This window comes from Anser cygnoides, chromosome 1 (genome assembly GCF_040182565.1).
Source record: "Anser cygnoides isolate HZ-2024a breed goose chromosome 1, Taihu_goose_T2T_genome, whole genome shotgun sequence".
NCBI lineage: Eukaryota > Metazoa > Chordata > Aves > Anseriformes > Anatidae > Anser > Anser cygnoides.
The window spans coordinates 137,970,628-137,995,289 of NC_089873.1; the positions used below are offsets into that span (position 1 = coordinate 137,970,628).

A 24,662-nucleotide genomic window follows, 5' to 3' on the forward strand; every position below is an offset into this window, starting at 1 on the left:
CACTACAGCTCCGGCCAAGATGTAATTGCTTCCACAGACAAAAAATGTTCAGTGAAAACCTTGCAGTCTAAGGTGACCATACCCAAGGGAGCAGAAAGGAAACACGGCCATCTGCATATTGCAGATGAGGAACTGAAACACAGAAAAGCTGCGGGCCGAGGCACTCGAGGGAGAGGCAGCACAGTGGTGCTGCTACAGAGCTGACCATTCCTCCTGCATGACAAAGCTGAGCCTTTTCAGAAAGCTGAGTAATGTGTTCTGCAACACATTCTCCTGGGATATTATCCCACACCTTTCGGACATTTCACCGTGTCAGATGTCTCCTTATTTAACAGCCTAGCGCTTCTCTTTCACGTTTTCTTGGTATTGACCCTTCTTAAATCCCCACGCTCAGCATCAGTAAGGATTTTTTTCTGTAGGGTGTTACACCTGGAAGACCTATATAGCATCATCTTACCTTCTTCCTCTCACACTTGATTATCCTTTGTTTGTCCAGTTTTTGTGCACTGAAGTTTTAATCTTTCCTTCTCCATCTTGGCAAAGTTGCTCTTAGTCTCCTCAGTGGGGTGATGTCTTAAGGTTTATTTCAGCCCTATCTCAAACGGTCCCAGGATTTTCTTCTTATTCTTTTTGTATTGAAACCGAGATGTCCTGGGACTGAGATCCAGAACCGAGATCTACAGCAAGCCCCTTCCGTGAAGTCCGGGTCCCGCCCGAGGGTGCCCGCTCTGTGGGTGCCGCCGGCCGTGCGGGCACCTGGGGCTGTCCAAAAGCCGGGGGCGAGGGGGAGGCGGCCCCGCAGGTGCTGTCAGGAGGGGCAGAGCCGGCGTTTCGTCCCGCACCCATCCTCCTGCCCTGCCCCGCGGCGCCTTTGGGTGCCCGCGCCGGGGGCCGCGGAGCCACGCTGCGCATCTCGGGGGGGGGGGCTGCGTGCGACCCGTCCCGACCCGCGGGGATAAAAGGAAAAAAAAAAAAAAACAACAGCGTTTTAGTCTAATTTAGGGTCCGCGCGGGCTGTCCTCCCGCCGGTGACCCGTGGCAGGACACCCCGCGCCTCCACACCGCCCCGCGACCCCCGCGGCGTTGGGGGGCGGGCGAGGAGGAGGAGGAGGAGGAGGAGGAGGAGGAGGAGGAGGAGGAGGGGGAGGGAGGTGGGGGCGAGCTGCGGCGAGGGGAGGGAAGACCCGCGCTGGGCTGCACGCCGCCCGGCGCCGCGCCGCTCTCCGCCCGCGGATGGCTGCCGTCGGGGGTCCCGCAGGGCGGGCGGCCCCCGCGGGCAGCCCCCGGCAGTAACTTCGCCCCCCGCGGCCGGCCCCGCGCCGCCCCGGGGCGGGCTCGGAGGCGCGGCGGGGCCGCGGGCCCATGGCCGGGCGCCCCGCGGCGCTGAGCTGCGGCTGCGGCTGCGGGAGCGGCTGCGGGAGCCGGAGCGGGGGCGCCCGGCCCCGTCCCGCCCGCCGCGGAGCCGCCCGAGCAGCGCCGCGGGGGCGCTGAGGGAGGGAGGCCGGCGGGGGGGAGGCAGCGAGGCCGCCCCCCGGTGCACCCCCGGCGGGTCGCTGGCGGCGGAGGGGCCGCGGGATCCGTCCGCGCTCGCTGCCCCCGTGCGGAGCCCGAAGCAGCCTCGCCGCCTCCTCCTCCTCTTCCTCCCCCTCCTCCTCCTCGTCCTCGTCCTCCTCCTCTTCCTCCACCGCGGCGGCGGCGGCGGCCCGCGGGTGACATGCAGTCCCTCATCTCTCCGGTGACCAAGGCTATCCTGGTGGCTTTGTTCATCTTCGCCATCCTGCTGATCCTCTACGTGATCCTGTGGTACATCTGCCGCGATGTGGATTGCGACCACGGCATCTGAGCGGCGGCGCGGGGACAGGGCTTAGGAGACGGATTCACCCCGCGGGGGCCGGCAGCGGGAGCCGCCGCCGGAGCGAGGGGAAGGAGGGAAAGGAAGAAGGAAAAAAAAATAATAATAAAAAGAAAAAAAATAATAAAATAAACGGACCGAGCCGAGCCGCCGCCAGAGCCTGGAGGACGACTGCGACCGAGCAGCCAGCCTGAGCCTGACCTTCAGAGAGCAGCGTGACCCGGTGAGTCCCCGCCGGACGGGCACCGCGGGGGCTGCCCCCACCGGCCCCGAGCCCCCCGAGCCCCCCGCGCCGCCGGCCGGGGCACAGCCGGGCGCTCGCTCACACACTTACCCGCTCACACACGCGTGTGCCCGCGGGGCGAGGCGGCAAGGCGCGGGAGGCGCCGCCGGGGCCGGGTGCGGAGCGGGTGCGGAGCTGCCGGCAGCCCCCGCAGCGCGGTGCGGGAGGTGGCGGCGCCGCCGGGCAGGGCTGCGGGGGGAGCCCGTGCGGAGCGGGGCGAGCATCTCCCTCGTGGGGGGCTGCGGGGGGAGCCCCGCACGCAAGGTGCTGGGAAGCCCGCAGTGCACCGCGCGTACGTGCCGGGACAGCCCTGCCCGGCTGCGTTCCCACCCGGGAGCGTCTGCCGTGGGTGTCTCTGCCCGCACCGTTGGGGGCTATTTGCCGAGGCAGAGAGGCGTCGCCACCTCGCGTGTAAAGTGAAAAGCCCTGCCGAAAGAGAAGTGGTCCCAAACCCCCCGGCCGTGCACGCTCCTGCCCTTGGCAGGGCAGCAGCCGGGAATCCCGGCAAACTCCCGGGCACGCACCGACCCTCCGGGGGGGTCTTCTGGCTCCGCAGGGTGCGGGCCTGGGTACGCGGTGGGGATCGAGGGAAAATCATGTTTGGTTTTAAGGGAGGGAGGACCAAAACAAGTGCGAAGTGTAATCGCGTGATTCGAGGCGGTTTGACATTGAGTGGGTGCGACTGGACGCTCCCCTTTGCAACAGGGCTCTGTGTCTGAAAGGATGCTGCCTGCAAGAAGGCTCCTTTCCCATCTGGGGCCGTGCTTTGGCTCAGATTGTATTTCGAAGGTCTCTCGACCTGATCGTGGATCGAACCTGGCATTGCCGTTCACGCACCCACTGATGTGGCTATCTATGGCAGTGGTGACAGCAGTGCTCCCGTGCCCCGTGACCCCGGCAGATGTGTTGGCATCTCCCCGGCACGCCCCGAGCTGCCTGTTTCTCAACAGCTCCAAGCGGCTGGGGATGGAGGGAGGAGAAGGGGACAGTTCTTAGGGGCATTAAAGGTGGGCATAGCTCTCTTTTCCTTATGCACCCGATTATGTGGAAATAAGGAAAATCCCTGAGTCCTCTCCTTCGTTTGCGGTTTCACTAGTCAGTAAACTTGTTTGTACCTAAGTCGCAAAAACCTCTTCACACTGGGACGTGTCAGGTCGCATCACATGCTCCCTTCCAGGCAGCAGCAGTGCACACCTTCTGCCCGTATCCCAGCTGGCAGGCAACGGCGTGCCGTGCAGGTGCAGAGGCTTTGCCCGGTGGCGTTAATTATCGCACAGAAAGCCAGCGGTTAAGTTTGTTACTGATAGAGCTGGGTGGAATGTGGCAAATTAAAAGGATTTTCCAGAAACTAAACATCAACAGATATGCATGCGTGTGAATAAACGTCTCACGTGTTGATACAACCAAACATATTTTATAGCACCTGTCTTAACTAACGTGAAGCAGCTTCCTATTTGCCAAGACTGTGAAACAGTCCATTCGGTTACCGTCGGACCATTAGTGTTTCCAGCTGGCTCATTATTAGTTTAAGCATATAGTTTCTAGGAGACAAAATACAGAAAATATTTTTTTAACAGCTTTTATTCTAAAGAAGGTAAATTTATATGTGCTTATATATAAATATGTGTGTATGGATTTGTATAAACACTAATTGGTATTTTCCAGCTAAGCACAACTCAAAAATGAGCAGAGTAATAGCGATATAATTTGATTTATAGTTGAAGTCACAGACTCATTGGCTATGGGTGTTCATTATTGTGTATTAACAAATGCAAACTCCTAAAAATGTGAAAAAACACCTTACTATTGCTGTGACACCTGGTATAAGAGGATGAAATCTGGGCCTTGCTGAGGTTGGTGTGGAATTTTGCGGTCAGTTGCAGTGGAGTCAGAAAAATACTGACAGGTTTGCATGTGAATTTGGAACAGCAGGAAGCTACTGAAGTTGAGAGAGCTATTAAACAGTAAACAAGGTTAAATTGGTTACAGTGGAATGCCTCAAAATGTTATTTATATATTTATTTATTTGCTCTGAGGTTTGGTCACAGTTTTAGTTCTATCTAGTTTTGTTAGGTGCTTCTGCTCCAGTTCAACAATTTTCACCAGGCTGCTCCCTCCTAACGTGTTCTAGTGCTTCAAAGGCAGTATCTGAAATATCAGCTACTGAGGTACGGAGTACAATAGCACCAGGTAGACATGGATCACCTGGAGGTGTTACCCATTATAATATGGGCTGTAACATCATGAATAGTACCTTTGTTCAAGGCAAAGAAAACTTGTTATCATGTTCCTATCTGACCCAAGAGAAATCTTTACCGTATTACAGAAATAGGCGATGTCATAGGCTGAACAAGTGTTATTATTCCAAAAGCAATTTAGTAGGCTATTCAAGCATTGTGTAAAAGGATATTTAAAAGCTTTGCCTCTTTGCATGAAAAACACTGTGAAAAAGTTACCACTGCTTCATCTGCAGAAGCGTAATGAATTTTACAGACTAATGCATACTGCAAGGCAGTATGCTACAGCATGGTCCCAGGAACCAAAATGCCCTGTCACGTCTGACGCAAACATTCAGCATGTTTTTGGATAAGTCGTGCTTTACTCAATCCCTATTCAGGCAAATTCCCTGAAGGTTTATTGAATATTTTCTGAAGGCGGCATGTGAGCATATCTGGACAATGAACATCTCAGATTTCCTTATTTTCTACTTCCTTCCCCATAAAATGGGTCAATAAGGGTCAGCGTCTTCATGGTGTGCCCTCTTTGCGTGTTACACCATTTCCCTAAAAGTGGCTTGAAATGTGCACCGAAGACCGTTCCAATGCGATAGGCTCTCCTCAGACAGAAACGACAGTCCAAACCTGAAGATGACCAGCACCGTGTCGTCGAGACGTCCTCCTGTCATGCGAGTTGAGTGATTTCCCCTCCAGCTGAGCATGAAGTAGAGGAACATCAGGCTGCTGTCACTCAGGACACGTCGACCTGCCCCACACAGTTGCAGCCCCGTTTACCCCTGAGGGCTTGGGGAAGGAGAGATCGTCGAAGGGCCCCGCGGCCTTCAGATCTGCGACCTGGCCGCTACCTGCGCCGCGACAAGCGCTCGGTATGGTTTGTGTGTTTACAAACACCCTGAGGGTGGGGTTGCAGGGATATATTGCCATGATTATAATAGCTGAAACTAGCTGGGACATGACAAATTTTGGGGCCATAGCAGGGTAATACAATATCAGTGTAAGAAGTGTATTAAACCTGAAGCGTGAGAAGGCCGTATCGTTTCTTCTTTCATTGCTATAATGGTGTTCTTGCATTGATAATGTTAATGACAATCCTGGTGTCGCTATGGGGATTTCTAAAGCACCAAAGCGTTTGCCCTTCACCCAAAGATCGGCATCCATATACTGGAACTACCGATCAGTCACATACCATTAGGCACTTGCCTGCTGCCTCCCTCCCGTGGGGCACTGCTTTGGGGGTGCGATCTGAAGCTAAAATGTATGGAGAACTTATACTGCCATTGCTCAACAGATGACTTTTTTCCCCCCATTCTTCTCTGCGGCATGAGGGTTTTCTGCTTTTTCCTCTAAGCTGTAATCTTCTGAACTGTGACTATTTAGTGCATAACGCAGTTTGTAGACAAACTGCGAATTGATTTTCCCGAAGTGGGCTGACAAAATGATGAGTGTATTGGAAAGCAGCGCACACTTGGTTATTTGTTGTTCTACATTAAGCTAGGTTTTTCAAGTAAATATCCTTTAAAATAGCCTTTTTCATTGTAGTGTGCTGCTTTTAATGTGCATGCTTAATATGGTTCATATGGTTCAGTTGCACAGCGGTATCTGCTCTTGTTACAGGCACTCCGATAGCTTTCAAAATTTTATCCAAATGAGGAAATTTGAGCTTCAGCTTGGAGGGGCTCATAACACTGGCTGCTGCTGAGAATTATGTCCTTATTTTGAATGCTCTGAGGTACTACTTTTGAATATTAAAGATTCCTAGTGGCATTTTACCGAGTCACCCCACCCTTAAATCATATCTAAAGGATGCCAACAAGGTGACTTTCAGAGTTTCTTTGTAGAACACACTATGAGAAAAAGATGCGAAAAAAATTGATTGTGACTGATTAAGAAAGAGACGGGAATTGGAAAATAAAGAATGTTGCATCAAGTTTGAAGAAGAGAGACTGCAGAGCCTTCAAATTTTAGGAAGTGCATCTGACACGGAGTAAAATGCTAAGCTCACAGGACTAAAATTGACAGAAAGTGTATATATGCATATACATACATTTATATGTGTATTTTACGTACACATACATATATGCAATCTATGTGATCGAATTAGAAATCTACATCTCTAGAACAAACTGAGAATTTGTTTTATTTTATTCCTTCAGCCTTGAAATTTGGCTCTCTTGTAGCCCAATACACATTTGCTTTAAAACCAGATAGTGTTGCAGATGCTTTCTTGAGGACTTTGGGATCAAACATGAGTGCACTGATATTATAAATGAATCATTTTTATATAGAAAATGCAAGCACTCTATTCACTTTGAAAAAAAAAATGAGTCTAGGCTTTATGGGTTAGAAGAAATACATTAATAACAAATAGATTTTATGTCTCGTTTTTTCCATCGACCTCCAAGAGACAAAGTCCTCACGTACTAGGGAAAAAGTCTATTAGGTAATTAACCTATTATGACCAAAAATATATATATGAGAAAAGAACATCTCAGAGAGAAGGCAACAGAATTGTGATTTTTTGGCTAAACAGTACTAGCCAACACCTTCTTACAAAAGTACAACTTGTACACATTTTGTACTTAGGTTCTTAAGAGCAAGGGAGGAAAGAAACCCCCCAAAGTTAGTAGTGCTAAAAAAAAAAAAAGTTACGCACAATGAAATCTGCTGATTATGATGCTTTCTGGGAGTGTTATTGTACAAAGCCTGCCTGAGAGAATGTTTGCATTCGAGTGGAACAAGGAAACAGGTGTACTAAAGGCAGGGGAACAAAGCCTTCTGTATGAATAGCCTCTTCCGTGTTTATTGCATGTTGGAGTAAGCCTGGACAGGTGAAGAAAAATTTATTTGGTATTCAGTATCCATTTCAGTGGTAGTTTGCATCTGCTGTGAACACTCTTGGGTGTGCACATCAAAATGGTCACTATACCTACAGCAGTAACTAAGAAAGGTCTTCATTAAGTGTGGTCTTCATTCAAAATATATGTGTATGAAGTTGCTTGCCAGGTAGCTAACTTGTAAGACATGTTTTTTATATAGCTCTTTCAATTGTCCTTCTGAAGATAACATACTACCAGTATGACCCTTCTGAGATACATATATATATAACTGAATGAAAAAGTAAGTTTACACTCAACCTCCATTCTAATGGCTTGCTTTTATTTTATAGTGTTAAACCATTCCGACAAGCTTGATAGGGACTACAACTAAATGGGAGTTTAATGAGATCTTGGTATCAGGAAAGATAAAAAGAAGACACTGTGAGCACACAGAAGGACACTCTTAGTTATATGCTTCTAGCAACTGACATAGCCTAATTGAGCTGTGATAGGAGTTAAGACCTAAGGAATATGCATTTATTCATTGACACAGTGAAGCTGAAAGGTGGCACATTGCTGCTGCTATCAACCTCTGCCCTCAGGCCACTGCATCCTGAGTATTCGCTGTAGTTTGAGGATTATAGTAAGAAGGAGAGTAGGATTTGCAGGAGTTTTGAGCATTTCCGATCTGTCAGTGAGTTGATGTAAAACCTGTGCTGAGCATTCTTACAAGGACATCTCAGAGCATTCCCTGTAAATCCTATGAGACCTCTTAACCTCTTCTAGGGAGCTAACCTGTGACCTCAGGGAAGCAAGTGGCAGTAACAACAGTAACAATTAAGATTACCAAGATCTGAACAGAATATTTTTTCCAAGGCTCCTCGTGTACCATCCAGAGTATTACAAATCTGTCATCCGCTTTCTACATACGGAGAAGGAAAGCTATGGGAGGATGAATTCGTATAGAATAGTCTTCAACCCCTTCAACCCTTTATTTCTCTCTGTCTCTCAACCTGGAGAAGGTGACAGAGTGCACTCTTCTCCCATTTGCCAACGACAACAAAGTTGGGGTACCAGTCAGTACTCCTGAGGGGAAAGTTGCCATTCAGGATGACCTAGACTTCCCGGAGGAGTGGGCCAGCAGGAGCCCCATGAAACTCAGCAAGGTGAAATGTCAAGTCCTGCACCAGGGCAGGAAGAGTCTCTGCAACAACAGCAGCTGGGGATGGAAGGGACGGGGAGCAGCTCTGGAGAAAGCACTGGGCTGGTGATGAGCGGTGAGCTGCAGGTGAGCCAGCAGTGTGCTCTGCAGTAAAGGTGGCCAGCAACCTTAGGAAGTGTATGAACAGAAGCATAGCCCATAGATTGAGGGAAGGGATCATCCCCTTCTATGCAGCACCTGTTAGACCCCATCTACGTACCGCATCCAGTTTGGGGTCCCCAGCACAGGACAGCTATGGAGAAACTGGGGTGGAGCTCAGTGGCGGGCCCCCAGGACACTGGGGCTGGAGCATTTGTCCCATGATGAGCAGCTGGGGCAGCTGAGCTGGTTCAGCCTGGAGAATGTCCCACCTTTGGGGGCACCTAGTAGTACCACTGCCTGCCAGTGCCTAGCAGGGGCCACCAAGGAGATGGAGTTGGGCTCCTTACAGCGGTGCACAGTGAGAGGACAAAAGACAGTGGTCATAAATGGAAGCAAGGGAGTTTGGGACTGTTTAAAAGGAAAATCTATTTTTTCCTATGAGTACAGGCAGGCAGGTTACCCACAGAAGCTGTGTGGTCTCCATCCTTGGATGTTTTCAAGACCCCCTGAGCAACATGGTCTGAGCAGTAGAGTCCACTAAAGACCTCCCGAGGTCACTTGAACTGTCCTGTGATTATGTGATCCTGTGAACCACATACTCTTGAGAGTCTTCTACTGGAATGAGTAATGGCTGGCTTGTACTGCACTCTCTCCCTTAACTTTTCATACGTGTTGGCCAGGTAAAATGAGAAGTCTGAGTAACCCCAGCTATCCTTACATTTTACACCACCCAGCAGATCATAGCTACTAGCCTGCTACACAGCACTTCTGGGCTGTGGTGTGTAGCTGTCGTGGTGCACAGCAGTGCATCACTAGCACAGAATGACAACTGTATTGATACGTGCATGGAGAATGAAGCCCTCACGCATAATAGTAGCCTGAAGGTTGGAGACTAAAATCACAATGTACTTATGGTCTGTTTAATTCTTACACCTCTGTGGGGACTCTAGCACATTTCTAGGAACTGGAAATTAATTCAGTTACATTGCTCTGACTATAATATAATCATGCTGGGCATGCTTTTGTGCAATATAATATTTTCTGTAATCTTGTCCAATTTCTATCTCTCTGTCCTTCTTCATCAGCCCAGAGCATGTTATGGTAACTCTAATGCCCATATAGGTAGGTGGCAAAATAGGATTTTCAGGTACCACCTAGCTTGAAGGTGAACTGGTTTGAAGAGAAAAACAATCCCACAGGAACTGTCAGCTTCAACATTGAACCAGCCATCTCATGCCCAGGCTACTCGCAGTTTATATTTAGATACAGAAGGGGGAATGCTAACTGGGCGGAAAGCTACTTAATGCAAAAGGCTGTTGTACTTTTTTTTTTTTTTTTCCCAGATAAAGAAAGCCTCCTGTGTAGTGTTCTGAGTTTTTCTGTTACAGCTGCCTGCTGTACTGAAGCCTGGGCAGACCTGGTGAGGACAGGGAAATTCCACAAGACACCAGTGGACCAGCTTCAGAGCCACAGAGTGGCTGAGGCTGGCAGGGAGCTCTGGGCCCCCAATCTGCTCTAACCCCCTGCTCCAGCAGGACCACCCAGAGCAGGGTGCCCAGGACTATCTCCAGGCAGCTTTGGAAGATTTTTGAGCTTTATTCTGACATTCCTGTATGTACCAAAGTTTATTCCAAAATTACAAGAGCAAGCTATCTGGATTATTATTTTTTTTTTCAGTGCAAATCCAAAATAAATGAGAGCTGCAGTTTATCTGTTGTCAGGGAATCAAACTTCAATTCTCTCACATTAGCAGAAAAACTGCCCCCCCCCTTAAACTCATAGAAAGTGATATTTGTATACCTCAGTGGATTTTTTTTACTTGAAGATATGTCAAATTATGATGAAAAACATTTTGAGCCATGGAAAAAAAAAAGACTCATATATTTGAATGCATAAACTGATATATTGGAGATTTCTGAATTGACTTTATTTTTTCTCTCATATGGCTAATGGGGCTGGAGAGCTTTTAAATTAAGGGTGAAAGAGAAGAAAAAACCTTGCATTTTACGTGAGTTCGCGAAAGCTCTCTGTGTTCTAAAACTAAATTATGTATGAAGCAGCAAGATCCCGTATTGTATATTAAATTCACATGACAATTTCCTTTTAAAAAATTTAAAGAGTACTGAGGTGAATGAACTGGATAAAACATGGTATATCTCATGTATTTATTCAAAAACTTCTATGAACATACTGTCGTTAGGAATTAAATGTTTGACTCTTCCTGTGCCAGGAACAAGACATTGACACTAAATTCATTTAACATGAGTCCATGTGTTGGAGCTGATATGGATTCCAAGGATAAAAGTGTGAAAGTATTATGAGATAGTGTTACCATTTTGATCAACCAAGGGTTTCTCGTACTTCTGGCTTTACTAATAAGGTCAGCGGGAAGGTAAAGCATGACAGAGAAGGTTGGAACAGGCTTGGAAGTACGTTGCAAACACTGTTGTGAGTCATTCTCTTTTAATCGCGTAGGCAAAATCCTATGGGCATGTGGGATGATACATAAATGAAGGCAAAATTTTGCTTGCTGTGGAGGAGCTGTTCATTTGTTACAAACATTCAGCTGACTTCAGTGGAGCAGTGCCAATTTATGTTAGCAAAGGATCTGGTTCTGAGGATACGTGGATGCATTAATAAATGGTCAAAGTCTTTCTTCGTGCTGCAGACAATAGCACGCAAATAAGTGATGTGGCTAGGATGACATCCAGCCACCTTTTTGACTTTTTAGCCCTTGTAGCCAATTATCCTTTTTTTTTTTTTTTTTTTTTTCACTGGTTTGGCAGAGATCGATGTTAACACTCGGACCTTAAAACTAATATAATTTTTTAATAACTTCAATGTGTGTTATAGAGTAAAATAGTTCAGTTGGAAGGGATCTACAAAGATCATCAAGTCCAACTGCCTGGTCACTTCAGGGCTAACCAAAAGTTCAAGCACATTACTGAGGGCATTGTCCAAATGCCTCTTGAAGACTGACATGGATGGGGCATCAACCCCCTCGCTAGGAAGCCTGTTCCAGTGTTTGACCACTAATTGCTCTCTATAAAATGTTACTAAATTAAAAGGCTGTGCCATGAAAAAAAATATAAATGGTATACCGCTGAAAAATATAGCTATGTATTGCATGATTTTGGTTCAGTAGGTTTCATTAAAGAAAGATAAGCTTGAGTAGAAAAATCAGCACTCCAAGAACCTCTGCACGTATCAACAAGGAGTCATTCCTGCATAAGTCTAAGAATATGATAATGCTGGTTTTATGAATGCCAGCTAGGCAAACTAAACTTATTATGGAGTTTAATCCTCTAGATGATTAGTGGTTCTTGTGGTAACTTTAAAATAACTCAAAGTGTCTTGGGATTCAGAAAGTAGAGAGCTAGCTTCAAAAGATAACATTCTGATGAGGTGCAGTGGTAGCTGTGCCTTGGTGGGTGACAACAGTTTTGGAGGACAACACTGATAGCTGGAATGAGAAATTAATTGGTATTGTAGGATGGATGGATGCATGCATGCATGGATGGAGGGATGGATTGATGGATGTCTCTGGCAAATCATTTGGGAACTTGCAAACCTAGGAAAAATGTGAGAATGCGAAGCCTCATGATGCAGCTGAAGACAGAAGAGTCTGCTCTGGCAGGGGCAATCCCGTGTCTGGCAAGGAGAGGAAGTGTGGATATAGACCCTGCCTTCAGGACATACTGTGTTGTGGCAGTCACCCTTTGATGCAGGCTTGAGAACAAACTCGATTGCACCCTACTGAATTTGTTGTGTGTGTAACAACACAATGTGATAAACTGCTGTGGGCATGTATCAATGTGCTTCATTAACATTTCATTAAATTATATCTTCAGCTGGGTAGTAAGATGTAGTTTCTAATTTGCCATTTTTAAGATAGCTGTTGGTTGACCTACGCCTACAAATAACCCATCTCTTAAGTTCCTGTGATGTCTGCACTAGCACAATAACTTAATTTCTCTCTGCACTACAGTTTTTTGAGTAGGACAGATGTTTAAACTGTGAACTCCATTTATTCTTCTCATGTTTTAATTGTATAGATGTAACAGCGTAGATTTGCCATTCATAATCATCTGGGTGGTGCTTACTGCTTGCTTTCAGTTCTGACACAGTATCTTCATGCTTCTTAATCCTAATGCTTCATGCTTCTTAATCCTACAGCACAACAGACACCTTACAGCCTACTGGAGCTATTATGCTTGAATTCCCTTTCCACACTTCGAAGGTGGATTTTGTGCCCTGATGGGGGACTGGCTGAAAAACAAAAAATTATCATCATCCTTGAGTATAATGAGATAGGAGAATAGGCTCAAAAAGTCACTACATTTTCCATCTCTTGCTGTAGTAGTAGCAGATGGCATTAGTGGCCCAGAAAATATTGTCCTTTGGATAACAGTACTTGCTTGCTTTTGCTTTTCCATGTGTAAAAAGGTGATTTTTTGATTCACGAGCACAAGCATATCTTACTCTTTACTGCTATTCTGCTGTTTTTCTTTCTTTCAATTTTTTTTTTCTTTACCATTAGTAATGCTTCAATTTTTACAGTATTCTCTGTGATACCTGTTCCATTATAATATACACCAAAAGGATTTGTTAGGAATTTAAAGAGATGTTACACATATGCACATACACATGCACGTACATTTATTACTGATGAGCATGTGGTGGTGCTTGAAATAACAAAGGTCACTCCTCATTTGCCCGTTTCCACTGAACAGACCTTAATTTCCTTGATTTGCTTAGTCTTAGTTTGCAGTTTATCATGTGGGCTAGGCCAGTGACCCAGAAAGGAACGGTTAGATCTCTTGATTTGCAAAAGCAGCTCTTGGCTTGCCCAGCAATATGAAATTTTTGTGGCTTTCTATTACGTTTGTGGCAGCTTTTAACGAGGGCAGGGTAAGAGTGGTGATAGCCTCAGTCACACATTAGAGGTGTATCTCAGCTAATCTTCCCTGGTCAAGAACATGTCCTGTGCATGTTTGTCTCCCTTCCAGCACCATTACTTAGGGGGGGGTTCTGTTTCAAGAGAGTCCTCATCTTCCACAAATGGCTGTTGAATGCCCTTTATCAGCACTGAAGCACGGGGCTGGCCTACCGACAGACTGCCTCTCCAGGCCACAGCTGGAGAAGTGGCCTTATAACTGGCATTGCTCAGATGTGGAAAGGCTCGTGATTTTCGCCTGACCTGGGCGTCCGTCCTCAAATCTTTTTTTCTTTTTTTTTTTTGAGAGAGAGAGTGAGATATATATATACCTTTCAATGCATTTTAAAATGTTTGATAAATTGTAAGTTATAAAATCCTTATATATAGCTGTCTATAAAAAAATCAGTCTAAGTACATATTTATCCAGAAGTATATATCAGGAAATAGGGAACTATTTAAAGAAAGGAAAAGGGAAGAGTTAATTCATTTCAGATGTTACTAGATATATGACTGAAATATTGCATTGTTGTATTTAGCTGGGGACAAAACAAGTAAATACAAGCAAAGAATAAACAATATCTCTTCCATTAAGAAAGGTGCAGTTCTGTGTTTCATAGAGTTTACAAAAATGCAAAAGTATTTCTATAACCATCTCACAGAAAAACAGAAGCATCCCTGGGTTTAGCAGTATTGCATGTTTTTCCTGTTTGTGTTTGAGGATGGCTTGTGCCTTTTTTGAAAGAGCAAGACCTACTGGAAAAGGGCTAGTCAATCTGTAGAGAAAATTATTGATTTTCCCAGAAGTTTAAGTGCACTGGTGTGGAAAGCATTGTCTTACACTCTAAAGCATTTTTCGAACGTAAACAGCAGTGGGCTTTGACCAGCCTGAATGTGTGTTTGCTCAGGACCCGGCACCCTGGAGACAGAATACTGTAGCAACGGGAATAGTGTCACTGTAAAAATAGAACAAAAACCGCAATAACAGGAATAACACCTAGCCTCAATACTAAAAATATTAATGACTACGGAGCATCGTGATGTCCAGGCACTACAAAAAAAGGTCAGCATTGGCACCCCTCTTTTGTCAGGAGAGGCGCTGGAAGCTGAGGAGCGGCGAGGGTCTCCCGGGCTCCCAGCCCAGTGAGCTGCTCGAGGAACCGCTCTGTGGTAAGATAATGATGTTGGTGATTACTGTGTTTTGATCCGAGAGTGTAGTGGTAACGGGTTACATATCGCTACACTATCATTTTATGTAATTTTCCAAACATTTATAAATAATTCAAACTTCAGGTTGGATGTGGCACATCAAAGGTATCTTGTCACATCCCCTTGTCTTTTTACATCAAAGAAGCACTGGAGACAGTGCTGACATGTTATAGCCATTAAATAAAACACAGCATTTTGATATGAATGACATTTGAGTACCAGACTTTGGCTTACAATGGGGAAGTAAGAGCACGGCTAATAAATTTGGTTAGAGCGCTGACATCCCGAGGACAGTTAGAGGAGTATATTGACACTGGGAACCTTTGTCATTTTTAAAATGGAGTTAAAGCAGTCATCGACAAGATGAAAGAACGTTCTTGGGTAGAGAGGCCAGGGTTCTTCTCCATGACCATTCCCTGTAAATAACAAGTCATTATTTTTAATGGCATATTATTCATGTCAGCCTATGCAGCAGTGGGAAACCACTGCGTTCAGTGAAAGGAAGCAGCATCTCAGACTAGGACTAAAACCAAACAAAACCCACTATTCAAATTTGATTTTAAGATGTAAAACTAAAGATGTTTGGAGATCTCTTTGACCTTTTGAGTTCTTTTCTTAAATATGGGAACAACAGATGGTGTTGCTGAATGTTTAAAGTTGCATGAACAAACACGTTTAGAGATGGACGTGGCACAGATGAAGTCTTGAAACACTTGGGAAGGGTTCAGAAGGCAGAACTGCCCAATAAATAAAGCAAGCACCCAACAAAAGCAATGATTGGCTATGGCATGTTGGGAAAACAAAACAGAAACAAACAAAAAACATTGTTTTTAATGACAATGGACATGAAACAAAGCTCATCCATCCTGCGAGAGGACACGTAAACTAATGCTTGGCCTTTTTTAACTTGGAGAGTTGTGTTAGAGACAGAAATGCCAACTTCTCTGGACTGCATGCGAACGAAGTGATGCAAATGCAACCAACATGCAGAAATCTGTGAGTGAACATGCAGTGCCTGCTGTGACAGGGGATTCAAAATTTAAGGAGGTTTAAATCAGTTGATTAAAAAGCTTGCTAGAAGAGAAATCCCACTTTCAATGAAAGCTTAAGGGATGTTCAGTTTAAACTATCTGGATATTATTAGTACAGCATGATGACTTTTCTGGGTATAGTAATAATTTTTGGAGCAGATAAATGTAGATAAAAGATCTGCAGGGATCATTATTTTAATCTAATGAAATGTACAGTGCTCCACTGCCCTCTTTTGCCACGTACCTGGAAGAGCAGCAATCACAGCAACGGGTGCCATCACAGCAATGGGCACCTTTCTCTTCCAAGACACCGACCTTTTGAAAGGGCTGCAGATGTGCTACAGCTCACGAGTTGGGCTTTGGGAATCTTCTCACTAACAAAGGAAAAATACTGCAAATATTACCTCTTCTTTTACATGACTAAGGACCTTAACATCTGCAAATTTTCCACTGAATTCTTGAATGATAATGAGAATCTGATCCTGGGTGGATTTGTTCAGAAGGTATTGCTTAACAAAATATCTAGTAGGGATCCTGAAGAAGTGGAATAAAAAAACATGCCAGGACATGCCCTCCACATGTATTCTGCTGGGAACCAGCACAGCCTTGTTAATATTGCCACTGTCAGCTATTTTGCAAAGGAGAAAATCACCTTAGTTGTTAATTTGCTATCTATCTTGCTTATCAAGAAAAAAAAAAAAGTTATATGCTAGCCCTTCAGATCTTCCAGTTAGTTAACAGGGCACACTTGAATAATTGTGTTTATAGTTATATTTCTGTTTTTCATTGTTGGCAATGCCCTCTAGCAGCTTGAAAGTGATTTTAGTTTTCCTACCATTTTGACACTGAAATTTATGTAGAAAAGAAATCGCCTTGGGCTTATGATGGTGTCTTATTTTCTTGCCAAGATTTTTTTTTCTCTTTTGCACGAGCATCGCTGACAGTGAAAACACAGCTCTTGGAATTATTAGGGTTCCTGCAAAGTCAGTAAATGATAATAATCTGTCACGAATGCATTAATCCATCTTAAAGCAGAGCTACCCCCTGGGTAAACTTGGCTTTCTGTATTTTTACAGCTAGCACTTTTGGGGTTTGTTCCTCTATTTTATTGGGAAAATAGCTTTTTTATACATTAATTATTTCCACAAAGAATATAAATTGAAACATATAGAAATATACGACAGAAAATATTTATTCTTGGATGTTACGTTTATCCTCCTACACCATTTTATTGGAACTTATTAAACTGTCCATGCCAAGATCTAGGCTTACAACAGCTACCCCATGTTCCCCTTTAGTGGGAAGAGAGAATAACCTGAGGACATTAGGACATTTAACTTTTTTTTTTCTTCTTTCTGTTTTTGTCAGACAATTCATTTGTTGCCATTGAAAATATCCACAGAGATCTGTTCAATGGATATTTTTGCAAACTAGCAAATAACAGCCATTGAGAGGTTGATAGGGGAGTGTGCCCATTACAGTGCACCACGTTAATGTCTGGGAGCAGGACAGTTGGGTGGAAGGACCTAAGAGTGTTGGGGTGGCAGAAGAGCATTACACAGCGTGAGACAGCTGTTCTGAGGAGGTGGCAACGCCGGGGAGATGCAGGCTGGACCATAAGAGCATACAGGAGCGTTAGGATGTGAGCAAATGAGGCTGCTCAGCCCCCTGCCCCCCCTTCCTCTCTCTCAGGTCTTTTTGGCCCAACTCCACTGAATTTTCATTTTGTACATCAGCATGACTGCCTTCCTCCAGCTGCTGCTCTGGCAGGGGATGAGAGGGAACAGGGAGAGGACCGAGGAGCCAGGATTTGGGAGGACTCTGTGTAGAACGAAAGAGGAGCTGTAGCTGCAGCCCAGCTGATGCCATGGCAGGGCCGTGAACGGGCAGCCATCGTAACCAAGCTGCCGAGGGATGCGAGGCCTACCTCAGCCGTGGCAGCCTTGTGATACCGAATGTGCTGGGGTAACAAACATCAGAGGATCAGAGAACTCATAGCAAATAATCTAGGATAAGTTTAGCCTTTCCTTCCCTTCTCCTAGATACAAATATGCGCAGCCCTTCACGAGGTTTGAGTTCAGTCTCATAGGCTCCATTTTTTTGTTTGTTTTAGAAAAAAAATAAAAACATTATTTCAAGCCAGAAGTCCAGCATTTAAGTTACTCTTTCAGTGTACTCAAAAATCATTTTCCCACTTTCAAACAATATTTTTTCTATTTTTTTTTTCCTGAAGCTAGAAAGCAGGAAGACCTGAAGCACCACAACAGAGCACCAGCATCAAAACCCTATAACAGTAGGACTAAACTGCCACCCCAGGGGATAAATTGAATGCATCCACAAAGTGTTTTGGTTTGGATCAAGAGTGTGCTTTTGAAATGAAACTGCTGATTGTTGCTGCTTCCAGGACTTTTGTTTCTATCACAGAGCTGTCTCAGAGGGCACGACGGGGTCCTTTTTGGACATGATGCACAACGGACTGCAGTCCAGAAGCCCCCCTAATGTGCTCCAGACATCAGTTACTAGAGATACTGGTCATACACAGCTGTCACAAAATTATGGCAGTCTTTCAGAACTCACAGATTTTTCCAAAAACTTCAATTATAAGTGCTTCAGGCTCTAATTAGTTTTGAACAGACTCAAAATGTTGCTGAAGACTCGATTCAAAAAAGTGGTTTCCCCATGTTTAGTAGGGTTGTTTTTTGTTTTGTTTTGTTTTGTTTTTCTGCAAGAAGCAGTCATCGATGGTCTGCAGAAAAGTCATCTTTAAGTTCTGTCTCATTCTGACATTTCAGCAGCTTGTATACCAGCAACTGAAGCCCCCTCATCATGGATATTTTAGGAGATATTTGATGACTGTTCTATATCTAGTAACATCCTACGTTTGATAACATATTTAACTCTAGAAATGTATATATAGCAGTAGCTGTAAAAATCAAATTTAATTAAGATCAGTATCAGAAAAATATTAACATTTTAATATTTCGTATTCTTATAATTTGGGAATTCGTGTCTTCGTAGATATAGATATATCTGCAATTCTTTTCCATATAAGCCTGTAGCTGGAATTTACAAAGCTGTTGGATATTTACCATCAAGCAACATTAGCCCAAGATTTCACTCTAAAATTTTTCATTACATTATACAGTATTTTTTCTCTTTCTATTATCAGATACTTTATTTCAGTGATCAAATTTTTCACCAAGTGTGGCCAAGTATTAGAGACCAGTAGGTATCTTTTGGATTACTGTTATTCCACCAAATGATTTTTTTTTAATGTTCTTAAAAACGTGCAGTATCTTGTGGGTGCAGCTCTGAAAAGATGCAGAGGGCAGTAGTCATGCATGTCCAAGTGAACTTTACAGGAAACTGATGCCAAACAATGTCAGGATAGTTTAGGCATTCCAGTGCATTGGGCAGTGAAAGAACAGTGATGGACAGGAAATTACAGAGAAACCAAATGCAATTCCTATATGGTCTAGCAAAAAGAATAAGGAAGTGAGGTAATTAGCAATAACAGAACTTCATAACAATTTTTATCAAATTATCTAATTATATATATATAAATATATATAAAATTAGAAAAAGACTTGCACATGATCATTAGGTCCAAATAGTCGACACGTCTGAATCCTGGTCTGATCCTCTACAGTTAATTTTGAAAAGCTGTAATCAGTTATGAAATACCTGAAGAGAAACATCTGTGTAGACAGCTAAAGAGATAATAAAACTGCACAGACGAGAGATCTAAGGGAGAAAGGTTTCAGTTCTTAAAAAAACTGAAGTAAGGAACCTCACCTTAGTAAGTCACCATTCCTTAAGTCACACGTTTAGCTGTGTTTAAGTACAGATGTGAATGGTAGGAAGGGATGTCTTTGAATGCCTGAAGTGTCAAAGAATGATGAGCAGCACACATATGAATTTACAAAGATAAAATCATGTCAGATAATGTGATAATGTGGTCACATTTTTTGAAGAAACCAAAAAAAAAAAAAAACAGTTCCTGAAGATTAAGTGTGTCTAGAGTGTAATAAAACATTTGATATTGTGTGTCACAAAGCATTATGTTGAAAAATAGAAGACTGGATTCAGAACAGCAAACACTTGTACCAACAAGCTCCGGTATAACTGACATACAGCTTACTAGAGGACTGTGTGAAGAGGTGGCAGGTGTTAGGAATGAGGTAGGCACATATTCAGTGAGATATCTGAAGAGAAATTATGGGGCATACTTTGTTTAACATCTCACAGGTGCTTTGCTTTGATTACAGATTCCTTTGGACAGGAACATCCTTGCTCTTACATTGTCTGTGGTAGACTGTTGTCTACACAGTGGTAATAATAATTGATTAAAAAATTTAGGATGTATTTTGCAATTTCCTCTTTCCCCATTTGCAAGACTCATTTTACAGGGATTAGTTTATTTTCATTTCTAATAATGTTCAGGATACTCTTCCAATGGATCTATTATGTGGGATTCATAACGGCTGTTTTTTAGGCAGGCCACTCACTCTTCCTTAGTTCTTCTATTTTGAATGAAAACAGGACAGGTCTGCATTCAGCTTCTAATTCAGTTGCTTTTTGCATCTAGAAAGGTCTGTCACCCTGCATCAGCTAAATAGCAAGCTTGGAGATATTACTCTTAAGCAGATCAAAGTCAGATAAGCAAGTCCTAGTCATGATGAAGGCAGTTAAAGTTCTCAGGTTATATGTGGATGAAGTTCGGGCAGATGTGACACAATACTGCATCACTGAAGTAACTCACAGGCGCTGCATCCTGTGAAATGGTCTGAATTTGACATGAGAGGAAGGAGTTTATCCATTATTATTTGGAGAAATCTCTAAGTACTCAGCTTTTTATGCCCTAGCTCCATTAGCAACAGTCATACAAAAAATGTATGCTACCTTTAAGTGTAAAGTTTGTCAACTCCTGAAATTCAAGCAGAGTAGAAATAAACGTTTCCAGGCAATCAATATCTCAAGCTGGCACGGTAGGTTGGACTCTGACAGAAGTGAAAACTATCCTCTGAAGTACTCAGTGAAGCAGTGAGAAAGCCACATTGTTCGCACTGTCTACTTCAGTTATCATCCTCTGGCACCAATGAAAAATGCAAAGACCAAAGATGCAACGCGTGAACTGTGACTGCATTGCATAGCAGATGTGCATCAGCGGTTGCTTGGTGATTAAGTGAAATACAGAGGCAAGCATAATCAAGCGGCTGGTACCTTTCAGCAGGATGTGTCAATAACAGCATCTCCCTAGGGTTGTAAGTGATAAGAGCACAAAACTGACTTGGGAAAAGAAAATGATAATGACCTAACAACACTGCGTGACTTGACAAACCAAAAAGATCCCCAGAGAACCTACTTGTTCACAATACTTTAATATCAACCCCACAGAAGTCACAACCATGAACATTACTTGCTGATAAGATAATCATGTAGTACAGAGAAAACTAAAAATCTCCAAGTATCAGCTTTTATAGACTGTATTATAAAGAACCCAGAGCAGAAAGACAAAGGTACTAACAATAATAGTGCCTGCCATGAGGACTGTCACCAAGGCCTTCAGGACTTGGGCTTCCTAAATCAGTGTCCAAAGTCTGCAAAGGCTGGTTTTTGAAGACACTGATAGGACCATGACAATGTTTTCACACCTGTAGATCTGGCTGTCATCAAGGTCTTTTGGCCAAGTATATTCCATCAGTCTTGTATTTGTAGTGAGAATAAAATCTGAAAAGGACCCAACAACATACACTAAAATATTAAATTCCTAGTCTAGCTATTTGGCCATAAAGTACAAGTATGCTAAACAAGTCATCTGCCTCGAAAAATACAAAGAAAAATGAGGGAGAGGAGGCTTCTCAGGCTGTTTCCTTTTCAAGGGATTACATTCAGCAACTGCAACGCCACTGGAAGTTTCTGTAGGGGGCAGTGGAAGAAGCATCCAATTGTACTGTCTGTAGCTCACGAAAAGTAAGCAGAAGACTGTCAAGAGCTGGGTATGGGTGTATGAGTATGACAGATTCTACCTTCCTCACTCATTTCTGAGATAAAAATGGACATAGAGAAAGAATAATGATGCTTTACCATGGGAGGCACTAAGCAAGTCAACAGCTCCCTGTCTTCCAACTTCTCCCTGTCTGCTGCTCCTAAGGTCCTTTAGCATAAGGGGAGCTGGCCTATTTTGTTACATTGGAATAAACATTTATTACTGGTTTTATGAAACTGGCAGGACTTGTGATTTCTAATTCTAACTGAGGATTCAGTAATGCTAGGAGTACAATTTTTCTTTTGTTTAATATTTTTTTCAAAAAAAAATTGAGATTGGTGTTTTCTGAAAAGGGAAAAATACAAAATGGTGATTTATTAAATAAATCAGAGCAAAACTTCTGTGAATGCTTATGAAATAAACAGAGGATAAAACAGAACAAACTAAATATACTCTCTGGTAAAAGACTTTAATGGTAAGAGATGCATGTTTTCAAAGCATCTTATCAATAGAAATCAATTTTCATGATTATATTATCTGATTATTTCTTTCCCAAATTTTAATATCATTTTTTGATGACATTCTTTAAAATGTCTGAAGCCTGTGTCAGGGGAGGGTCACGCTGGATCTTAGGAAAAGATTCTTTACTGAGAGGGTGGTTGGGCACTGAAACAGGCTCCCCAGTGCAGTGGTCATGGCACTGAGCCTGCCGGAGATCAAGAAGGGTTTGGACAATGCATAGATACATGGTTTAACTCTTAGGTTGCCTGTTGTGGACTCAAGAATTGTACTCCATGATCCTTGCAGGTCCTGTCCAATGTGGGACTTCTATGATTCTATGATAAATGCAATGATTTCCTTACTCTCCCTTCTCCCTAGAGGAACTGAATGACAAGTTCTGTTCAGAGATGCATAAAGGTCCCATTGACTTTAGTGAGAGCTTAGTATCTCCCCTTGGATGAGAGAATTTGGTCCTAAGAAGTGTACGGTTGAAAAAATGTCCAAAGAAAGATTCATTTCATAAAGGAGCGTTGAACTGCAGTGAATAACTGCAGTAATTATTATTATTTTTTTTAACCCAGGCACTATTTTGTTGTTTCTAAAGCCCAGTGGTTTTACCGAACATGTAAAATTCATTACAAATCAACATGCTAATCAGAGTACTCTTGTTTTACAATATATTTTCCTTTTGTATTACAATGGTAGATGGTATTTTACCTGACATTTTAGGAACTGCTAATAATGTTTCACTCTGGGTCTTTTGTCATGCTGAATGCATATGAGTGAGTGTTCCACAGTTCTTTTTAAAAACTTATTTGGCATGTTGCTCTCTCTGTGATGAGAGGAACCCTGGGGCTCTGCAGAGCATCCCTGGAGTTACTGGATCTCATGTGAAAACTTAGGTTCTGTCTTTTCAGTTTTCTTTGGATTGCCTGAAAGTTCTGAAATCTGTAATAAGCAAATTACACCTTCAGAGCAATGCGAGAAACCTCTGCATCTCTGGATCCCATTAAAGAACTAGATCTAGTGGGGGGAAAAAAGAGACAATTACATAAAAATATAATTGAAATGGCTTAAATGACTAGCAATGTGCTGATGAAAACACATGGAACATTTAGAAGAGAAATTGCTGTAGGTAGGTTGACAGTGATGACAACTGTCATAATTGTGTTTGATTAGATTTTGTTGTTTTTAAAATTCTCAACTTTAGCTTTCTTGTTACATCTGATTACTTTAGCCACCCAATACTTTCAGGAAAAGTGTGTGTCTAATGATCAGAATTGTACAAAACAGTGGCTTATTGGGCTGAAGGGTTCACAGACCCCAAAGCAGATATATATTAAATGCTGTGACTTTCAGGCTAAACATGCTATTTTGAGCCAGATGCCTGCTACAGTGTGCTGAAATAAGTCAGGCTTGCCCAAGTCTGACATTCAGGTGATGGTTTAGAGTGGACTCTTCCTATGTCAGGCATCTAACTCACGTTCGAATTCTGGACGTCTAGTGAAGCCATCCTCAAGAAGGAGGCGCCCAGCCAACAGAGAGAAGCAGGTGCCTGTGAGAGCCTCCAGAGGGAGATGCTGCCCAGCAAACTAGGTGTCTTCTCAGCAAGAAGCGCCACCGCTCCCTGGAGGTCCCCAAAGCACCTCTCTCCTCTCCTTGTGCAGAATGAGGTCCCAGCCTCGGGCAAATAGCTTCGCCAGGCTCCCAACGTTGAGGCAGAAGCCAAGTGCCACTTTGACTCGTGACCCTGACAGCTTTGGGTTTGCAGTCCTGGTGCATTGGCATACATCTGTGGTTAGTTTTTCCATGCCGTGCTCACGTTTTTTGCTGCTTCAAACACTGTTTACAGGGAAGTTGACAATTTAATTAGGCACTTGGAATTAAAAAGGGTTCTGCTCTGCATTCAAGTGCTTACTTTTATAAAAAAAATGTCTTTAGGTGGCACTTCCTTGAAGTAGCTGACTGTCTGGATTAGACTCATAAGAAAAACTAATTAGTAGTGCATGGGCTGCCTCTACAAACCAGTGTAGGGTTTGCTCGCTGTCCCCCCCTTGGCCTGCTGAGGAGCACCTATTATTTGAGGAGTACCTGTTGTTTTTTGGGATTGTGTGGTTGGGAACTTTTGCCACAGGGCATGTGTCTGCTATTCTTGATCGTTTCCTCAGGCACAGGCTGTGTACTGACGTCCTGCTCGGAAGCAGGAATATCATTGCCTACTTGGCCGTTTGGCAAAATGCTGAAAATCCCACCATCAGCAGTCAGCTTTTCAACGTGAGCGTGTCCCCGCTAACTGAATTCGCTCAGATAAGCTTGTTAAGCTATAGAGACTGACATTTGCTCCTGTAGAGAGCTGCCTTTATTTGGGAGAGTTATCAGATATTAGAATGATTCATCTGCCTCTTCAGGATAGCAGCTCAGTTGTACTTCAAGTCAAATCAAACAGTTGCTGTTGGCATGAAAAACAGGGAAGGCAGGCAGAGTAAGAGGAAGGACACCTTGTAA

The 24,662-nt window shown here is 43.7% G+C and overlaps 1 protein-coding gene across 1 annotated transcript in view; it reads left to right on the forward strand.

The window, feature by feature from the left end:
• Nucleotides 1-1,489: 1,489 nt before the first annotated feature.
• ZBED1 (zinc finger BED-type containing 1) overlaps nucleotides 1,490-24,662 on the forward strand; it is a 54,753-nt gene continuing 31,580 nt past the window's right edge. The window contains exon 1 of the mRNA XM_048081171.2: nucleotides 1,490-2,075. The gene's annotated coding sequence lies outside the window, so the exon portion shown is untranslated. The remainder of the gene's footprint in view (nucleotides 2,076-24,662) is intronic.